Here is an 8,914-nt window from a genome sequence, read left to right as displayed (position 1 = left end):
AGGGGTCGATCACCAACCGAGTTGCGGAGTCACCGCGCTCTCATAATTCAAAATTCTAGACGACTCCAGTCATCCGAAGTCATGTACTCGAAACTGGGGATCTCACACTAGACTCCCGCTGATAATTTATGAGGTGCAGCCCCCATCGAAACTAGCCGTTCAATTTTTGAACGGGCGTGTGGTCACGTGTAATATCGGGGAGATTACATCGGATCCGTTCGCGAGAAAGTTACTGACTACGAAAATATATTGATTCTTTAAGCAATACATCTTGCATTGAGACACAAAACACTTGAAGAAAAAAGACGAAAGCTCATTTACTTTTTTTTCTTGTATAAATTTAGTGAAAATTCATTTAGTTTGTTATAAGACAATTTTTCACATGTAATTACAAGTGCGTGCAAGTGGATATAGATTCAACTGTAATGAATGCTTCGGAACGCCTTAACGCAGGCGTACATAATATGGATGGGACAAAGAAGGATTTATGAAAACGACATTTTATTCTCACTCCCACATCTCCGAGGAACCTTTCTAAAACAACGGTTATACTGTATAACGTAGTATAGCCGAAGGCAATGCGTTTTTATTATATCCGACCATATTTTCCTTACCATGCTATAGACTAGAGGTAGATAAAACACTATATATCAGAGTATTTCTTCTACGAATAAAGGCATAATTCTTGGATTTAAATATCTTTTGTAGTTTGATAATGAGAACTACATAAAACTACATACAATATTACTAAACAAATATAAAAAAAATATGTTTAAAATTGTGCTAAAATTTAAAAAATTTGAAAGTTATTAAAAAATAGCAAGTTATGATTAGAGCAACAGAAATAATATAACAACATTTTAGTGATAAAATTTATAATTATTACTTTTTAAATTAAATTTTTTTTGCTTAATATATAAATATATTCACTGTTTACTAACAATTTATTAACAATTGTTATGTTACTGAAAAATTAATGTATTACTTTATTTATCTCAATTATTTATATCAATTTATCAATTAATTTTATAAATAATAATTATAATCAATCGATTGTAAACTAGCAATAGTTTTTTAACCGGCACAGAGTATGTCATTGTTTGATTCTCACAGCTATGATTATTTCACATAATCACTGCTTATTCGTTTTTAGCGTTACCTACGTGCAATACATTCTTAAGCCGTATCGCAATTTTTTTAAGTCGAAAGCATCTAAACGCAGCATAAAGAAGGCAAAAGGAAGATGGATGAAAATGAAGTTCTCTTCTCTGAAGTTACAACCATAAGAAGTAGTGGCTTTAAAATATCGTTATACAACACAGCGTGATGCACACCGTGAGATAATACTTCTTTATTATTCATGTCCACATGTTCTCAAGCTGACACAATGTAAGGATAAATAAGTCTTAGATTTGTCTTTGCTCATAACTCCATCTAAAAATTTAAAAAAAAGTTTATATATATAATAATAATAATGCATAAGTCAATTTTGCAGAAAGTTTTATTAATACAAATTACAAAAAACGTTTCAACATGAATATTTAATTTAATTAAATTCCGCATTAATACCTTTATAATTCGTAACAATATGCACAAATATTTCTAAATAATTAATATAAAATATTATCCACTAAAAATCTCCAACATATTACACAATACGGAAAAGATATAGAACAATATAGGAATATTATTATGAACTTATAATGATTCCTACAAGCGAAATCAATCATATAATGTGTAGATAAAATGATAGAAGAACGAAAACGAATGTCTGTGCATTGAAAGGAATTAGTCGGGTTAACGTGTTCCACTCAAATCTACGAAATCGAAAGATGATTTATGAATTGACTTAATGTCTTTCTTCGAAAATCGTTACAGATAGTTTCTGGAAGCTATCCGAAGTAAAGCCAAGAGAACAATCCATGGAATGTTCACGAATACATATATATAGCAAAGGCTGTAAATCTGTTATAATGTTAGACTGCAGGACACACACACACAGGTTAATTTTCTTAATAATCCAATATTTCACGATGATTATTTTATGAAGGTAATAAGTTAATTTTAAATTCATTTTCTTTCAGTTAATTTACATAACCGGCTTTTTGGAATATTCATTAAATTAGTAATTAATTAATTATTTCAAGTTGCATTTAACATTAATAACAATTTTAATATCAGTAATTTAAATAAAATTAATTCTATAAAGTCGAACAACTATTCATATTCCCAATCGGATGGATTCGAATATATCAATAATAACTTATTAATAACTTTCTGATCTAACTTCAATGTTGGCTTAAAAAACACTCTTACATCTTTATTACTCTATTTTAATAATCTCTGTACTTCTTTGTAACTCATATTTGACAGATTGAGATATTTCGACAATTTATATAAAAAGTAAAAGAAAGAGGAAGATGAAAAAGGAGAGAGAGAGAGAGAGAGAGAGAGAGAGAGAGAGAGAGAGAGAGAGAGAGAGAGAAGTGTAACGAGATTTACGTTCGTGCGAATGAACATATCGCTTTTATTTATAGACCGTGAAGTATTTACATCGTATTTTATTTTATCACACTAATTATATTTATAATCTATCCATAAAGTATTAATATATATATTTTCACAGAAAACGAAAGAGCAAATAAGTTCCCGAACCACTGCCAAAATCACGGATGAAATCGTTGGGAATACTTTTGTCCATCGAAATTGCCGTCATTGTTACAAACATCATCTCGATTCGGTCCTCAGCAACAACTTCCGCTCCCACGAGTGTCACATAAAGGTCGAAAAGAACATATTTGAGCGAACCTCATCAGTAAGAATGCCGGCAATAACGAAGACTTTTTCGTCGAGTAACTGGATCGTCCTCTCCGGATCAATCTAATCGATATCTACGTGACCATGAGTCCCGAGAGTCCTTGCTAAGAATGAAGCAAATATCTTTGAAACTCGAAGCTTAAAAACTATATTATTATAAAAGTAGAATAACATTGTCTTAGTCAGACGAAAAATGAAGTTTGTATTTCCCTGTTATCATTATTTCATGATTTTATGTTAAGATTAAATTAGCATTACCTTTTTAATTTCTAGAATATTTTTAATTCAACAGAACGATTTGAAATCGAAATAATTTAATATTACAAATGATTTTATGAAAATGTTTAGGGAATATAATTTTCTAAAAAACATTGGAATGTATATATGCCGTAAATTATTAATATGTATATAATAAAAAAATTAGCGCTCTTCAATCTCATGCATATAAAATAATATTAGGAAGTGATGGATTTCTAAAAAAATATTATGAATATTAAGCTTTATAGCAGATGTCAATAAATTTATAGTCGCTTTTAATCTCTTTTCTAGTCGCGTATCTTCAGGCGACTAATATACATTTTTCATCGATATAAGGGCGTAAAACGACGCATGGACATTTCTATTGATTGAATATTATACATAAGTACTCGGATTGGTCCCACTACTATTTGCAGAGGTAAAGGACCACTCGGACGCTCCATATCCGAAGGATTCCAGCGAATTGGGAGGCTATTGAGTGCGGCCGAGTGGACGAATGTAATGTACAGCCCACACATGCCTTTCACGAGTGCCTATACCAGAAGGGTCGTTCAGGAATACCCAACCCTTTATCGTTATTGCACGTCCGGGGTGCCGTACGGAGATCGCTTGTAGGTGGCACGTTTGCCGCGTGTTTCCCGGCCGTTCGTCATTTTTAGTGGTCGTCCCTCGGTCGTTGAGGTATTAAATTATATTTCATCGGTGTGATTAACGGTTCTGAAATGTATTATTAAAGGATAGGACCCGGTAGAACATGGAATCCTTGTTGGACAAGACGTCCCGCTCTTACTCCACCAATGCTCGTTCGAGATATTTCTTTCCGTTCGAATCACATAGCTTTCTGCCTTTCGATAGAATAGTGGATGATAAAATGCTGCGCATGCTGAAGGAGAGTGGAAAAAAAATTGTCTAGACCCGTTATTGAATCGTCTTTGAAGGTATATATACATATACGACTATATTAAAACACTTGAATTTCTTCATTAAAATTGATGTACACTATCGGTACACATCAAATTGCCAACAATTCTTTTACGCAATTTTAATAGAATGTAAATATATGAAAAAGTGGTCTTAAGATAAGTAGTTTTTCTAATTGCATTTCAAAATTATGTGTGCTGAAAATATTTTATAACTGTGTTTCGTGATTTATGATAATTGACCGACGACAATAACTGATTTTTAAATCTACAATTTTTATGGAAGCAGAGAGATATCTATATTTTTTATAATGATATAATTATTGTGCTAATGTAGAAAGAAAAAATTACCTAATATTTAGTAATATACTATATTATTACATATTATGTACACATACAATAATACGAAATAAGATAACATACGTAAATTTTGAATATAAAAATAACTATACTTCATTTTTGGCAATATTTCGAGCACAGTAGATTAAATTATATTATTTAAATATACTGCAATATATAAAACTGAATCAATAATTATTAAATAATATATGTGTTAAAATTAAATTCGATATTAGCCTAAAATTTTCTCTATATGCCTAAAATTTTACTCATGGAATAAATAAGAAAACGTAGGAAAAGAGAATAAAAAATTTTACGGATATTTTTTAATTTAGCTCTTATTAAAGCATTTTAATAAGAGAGAGAGAGAGAGAGAGTACGTGAGTTAAAATAATTTCAGGAAATAAAGAATAAACGTATATAAAATTTAATATTCTGTTAAAATTTTGTTACACATTATTTTTATATTGAAAAATTTGCTGTTTCCTTGTCAAATTAAATTTGTTATTGATATATTCTATAATAAGATTGGAAGACCGCTTATGTTAAATACATTACTTTAAACTAAGAAGCGCCAATAACGGTCTGAACGTTAAGATGTTGAACTATTCTAAATTTATTTTTAAATGAATTTAGAATAGTTCAACATCTTAACGTTCAGACCGTTATTGGCGCTTCTTAGTTTAAAGTAATATATTCTAAACACAATTTAATTTCTAAAATAAAGAATGATATTACCATTCTGTATTGTATTAAAATCAACTGACGCACGTATTAAATTAATACGATATATTAGTTTATTAATAAAAGATATATATTTCATTCAAAAAAAAGTATTATATATATATTATATATAAAAATCAATCAAATTAACATATAATGATCGTATCCTTATGTAGCTAATATGTTAATAAATTAAACGTTAGTTAAGAGAAAAAGAGAGATTGAATTTTAAAATATATTGAGAACTATGTATTTTTTCTATATGTATATTATTTTTCTCAAAGTATAACAATATATTATATATTGAAATTGCGCACGAGGAGCGAGAGAGAGTGAGAGAGAGAGAGAGAGAGAGAGAGAGAGAGAGAGAGAGAGAGACAAAGAAACTGCATATACCATTCACAAATAATTATGCATGGAACCAACGCTAAAATGATATAATATAAAGACAAAATTTAGCAATGAGAGTAAAAAGATTAATCCAGAATTGAATGAGACGTAATGAACAAGAATTCCTACAATTAAAAGTTATTGAAAATATAATTATTGTATTATAAATAATTACAAGAAAAATAGAAAAATAAAATATATACATAGCTGAATTCTAAAATCGGAAGTTTTAATTAAGACTTTCAACTTAAACATTAAATATTTTCAAGAACATTCTCGGTGACGTTTTGTATATAATATATTTTTACGTTTTTTCTTTGACTCTATCATTTTACCCTGGTGTCAACCAACGCCAGTGGATGCATCAATGGACAAATAAACGTGGTGTTAATGGTTCGAGGAAGAACGTGATATTTCCGAACATACCGATGGTATTCAACTTTCTATAATTTCACTTGGAAGCTACGAGCTGCTGCCTGCGGCTGACAACTTATATGGAATTGTGCTTACAGGAAATGTGCGGTATACGTATGACTTAAACTCCAGCGATTTAGCTTCTATGCTACCGTTCGATCGAATGAAGCGAAAATTTGCGTTCCGAGCGAAATTTCACATACGAGAATAGGCGTCCGTCGATCGAACGACATCAAAATGATTGTTGGCACAAGGTTGAAGAATTTTTCAATAGAACGATTTCCGTCTCGTTACGAGTTCATCGTTTACTTTTATCCAGATAGCATATCTCCGTAAATCAGATGTATCGTTAACATCGAAAAATCAGAAAGAACGATCAATCTGCAAAGAAATATCGTTATGAAACTTAAAGGTACAAATGTCCATTAATTTGTTACTGTTTATTAATTCAATTTAAAGTATCTGAGTTGAATAAGGCCCAGCACTAAATAAGGCCACTTTTAAATTTATTATTTATAAACGAGCTTTACGCTTAGAATATATGTTTAAAAGATGTGCCATAGTAAGGTAGATAAAAAGGGCTAAAGAAATTAGAATAGAAGATTAAAATGTTTCAATAAACATTAACTTTTTCAATAAACAAAACACGGTGTTTGGATTTAAAACACTAAGGTCCGATTGCACCAACGTTACTTTAATTTTAAGTGTGGCTTTAAACTCTCTCCCTTTCTGCCTCTCTATCGGCTTTAAAAAATGAAAGAGATTTTTAAGCTTCGCTTAAAGTCGAAATAATGTTGGTGCAATTGGGCCTAAAAAACGTTTAAAATTGAAATATTTTTTATTATTAAATGCTTTATTTTGCAAAAAATGCTTTAAACGCGCGTAAACATTTTAAACACTGCACCTTTCATAGTGTATTCTGATCATATAGTATTAAAATCAACGTGCAATCTCTCTGATAATGTAATATTATAATTGTTTAATGCCTGCATGCTTATACAATGCACGAAAGTGGACAGTAAAGGATAAATTTAGGCGAGGTTGCTTTGAGGATCCACGAGATCACAAGACTTATGCTCGCGACGTTAGAGTACAAAATGGATGAGGCAAGTTTTGTGTGCGATCGTGTGCAGACCAATTATACCTCGGCATATATATCCGGTACGCGCGCACAGTAACGCTAATTACACTGTTTCTCTCTACCATCGTATATCCGACCAGTAATTTATAACTCAGAAACAGGTCGTAAAGGGAATCGTTACTAATGACATCGTAAAACCAATACAGACGTCATATATTTAATATACATTATCCCCACTTGAAATGTCGCCGTGCTCCAATTTGAATCAAACCCCTCCGGGTATCAGACCCAGGGAAGAAATAGTGCCGGATGAGAATCGACAAATAAAAAGATGAATTACGCCGCGCTACGTTATTCTAAATCGGATATCGTTAAAACGTTGATTAACGGACGCTTTGTTTCCGGACGCTCGACTTCAGTTTGCAGTCTTTTCCGCTCAATAAAGCATTTTGTTCACGAAGAGGATAAATGCGTAAGTACCATAAATTTGTGTAATTAAAAGTATCAGAATCTAAAATAAATTCAATCTGCAGTTGATAAAATATATATATTTTAATTTCATGCGCTGCTTTAAATACGTTTAATTCATGGAAAGAACGATTTTGCTGAAATACCTAAAAATTTAGCTAGATATCCGAAAAGAATTTTGTTGGACCATCCAAATAATTATGTAGAAAATTCAAACATGATGAGCAAAGCTACAAAAAGTTTTTATATTCTAGTATAAACCAACTTAAGCGTCCTACTATTTTGCTGGACCAACCAAGTTACTTTCAAATCTGTTTCTAGCTAAATACTTTAGCATTTTATTTTTAAATACTTCAGCAAAGCTGTTCTTTCCGTGTATATAGTATATGTATATTATAATCACTAACATAAAATATTAATTTTTCTTTACGTTGCGTTTCATTAAACGAGGAGAAAAATTTACACGTATCAATATTTAGAGAACCATCGATCTCTCTATAAATAATTACCTTTATGTAAATAATAAGCAAAAAATAAAAAAGTAACATACGGTGTAAAAAAAAATTACAGAAAAATCGAGCGGAAACTCGTCCATCGAATACTATTATCTCTGCCGTATATATTTTCATCGATTTCCAGTTTGTTCCGCTGCTGTTTGAACGAGCGAAAAATCCGATTTTATCGAAACTGAAATATATTGTATATTCAGGAACCTGGAATGTCTATTCGGCCGGGGTGTTCATTCGATAACATTTATTCCCCAATGCATCTATCGGATGTACGTCCCACTCTCATCACTGCCAACGAAAATTAGAAGCAGAAAAAGGTTTCCGATGTTGCGGAAGAAGTTTCACCTCAAAGTCTCGCACAAAACCGCCACGCGGAATTATGGAACGGATAGACGGTCGAGACACACAAGGATCGATTAATGGAGGCCGGTTGCCGATGCGGTTTGGCGAAAAGTAACCGAAACTGCGATCAAACCCTCGAAGCGTGGCGCGAGAACGGTTTCCGGCTCAAATGGAATTTCAAGCGTTTAACTGACAGCTGACGAATCTGCGGCATTGATGGCGTTTTAGGTTTTAGCAATCACTGCCACGTACCGGGCGTGATATTTTTACCGAAATAGATAGTATAGCGCGCACGTAAATAGAATACATTTAAATCTCGTCTACCAAAGAATTAGCTAAACTAGAAAATTAATAATAAATAAAACATGATACATTATTAAATTGATTATAATTAGATGTTAATTAATTAATTGATTAATTAATTAATATATAATTTCTATTAAGCCCACTTTGGACGATCTATAATTCGCAATCAAATTCAAGATAAAATTTTACTCATAATTTTATATTTCACATAACCTAAATATAAATTAAAATTAAGTAAAAAGGCTCAATAAATTAAATAATATAACAAAGAAGGGTTACGAGCCTAAAACTGTTTTAGGCTCGTAGCCCTTCTTTCTTATGTTACTAAATATAAATGATATATATTT

This window comes from Mycetomoellerius zeteki, unplaced genomic scaffold (assembly GCF_001594055.1).
Source record: "Mycetomoellerius zeteki isolate Tzet28-1 unplaced genomic scaffold, Tzet1.0 scaffold12, whole genome shotgun sequence".
Taxonomy (NCBI): Eukaryota; Metazoa; Arthropoda; class Insecta; order Hymenoptera; family Formicidae; genus Mycetomoellerius; species Mycetomoellerius zeteki.
The sequence above is the reverse complement of the archived record's forward strand: the minus strand, read 5'-3'. Positions refer to the sequence as shown.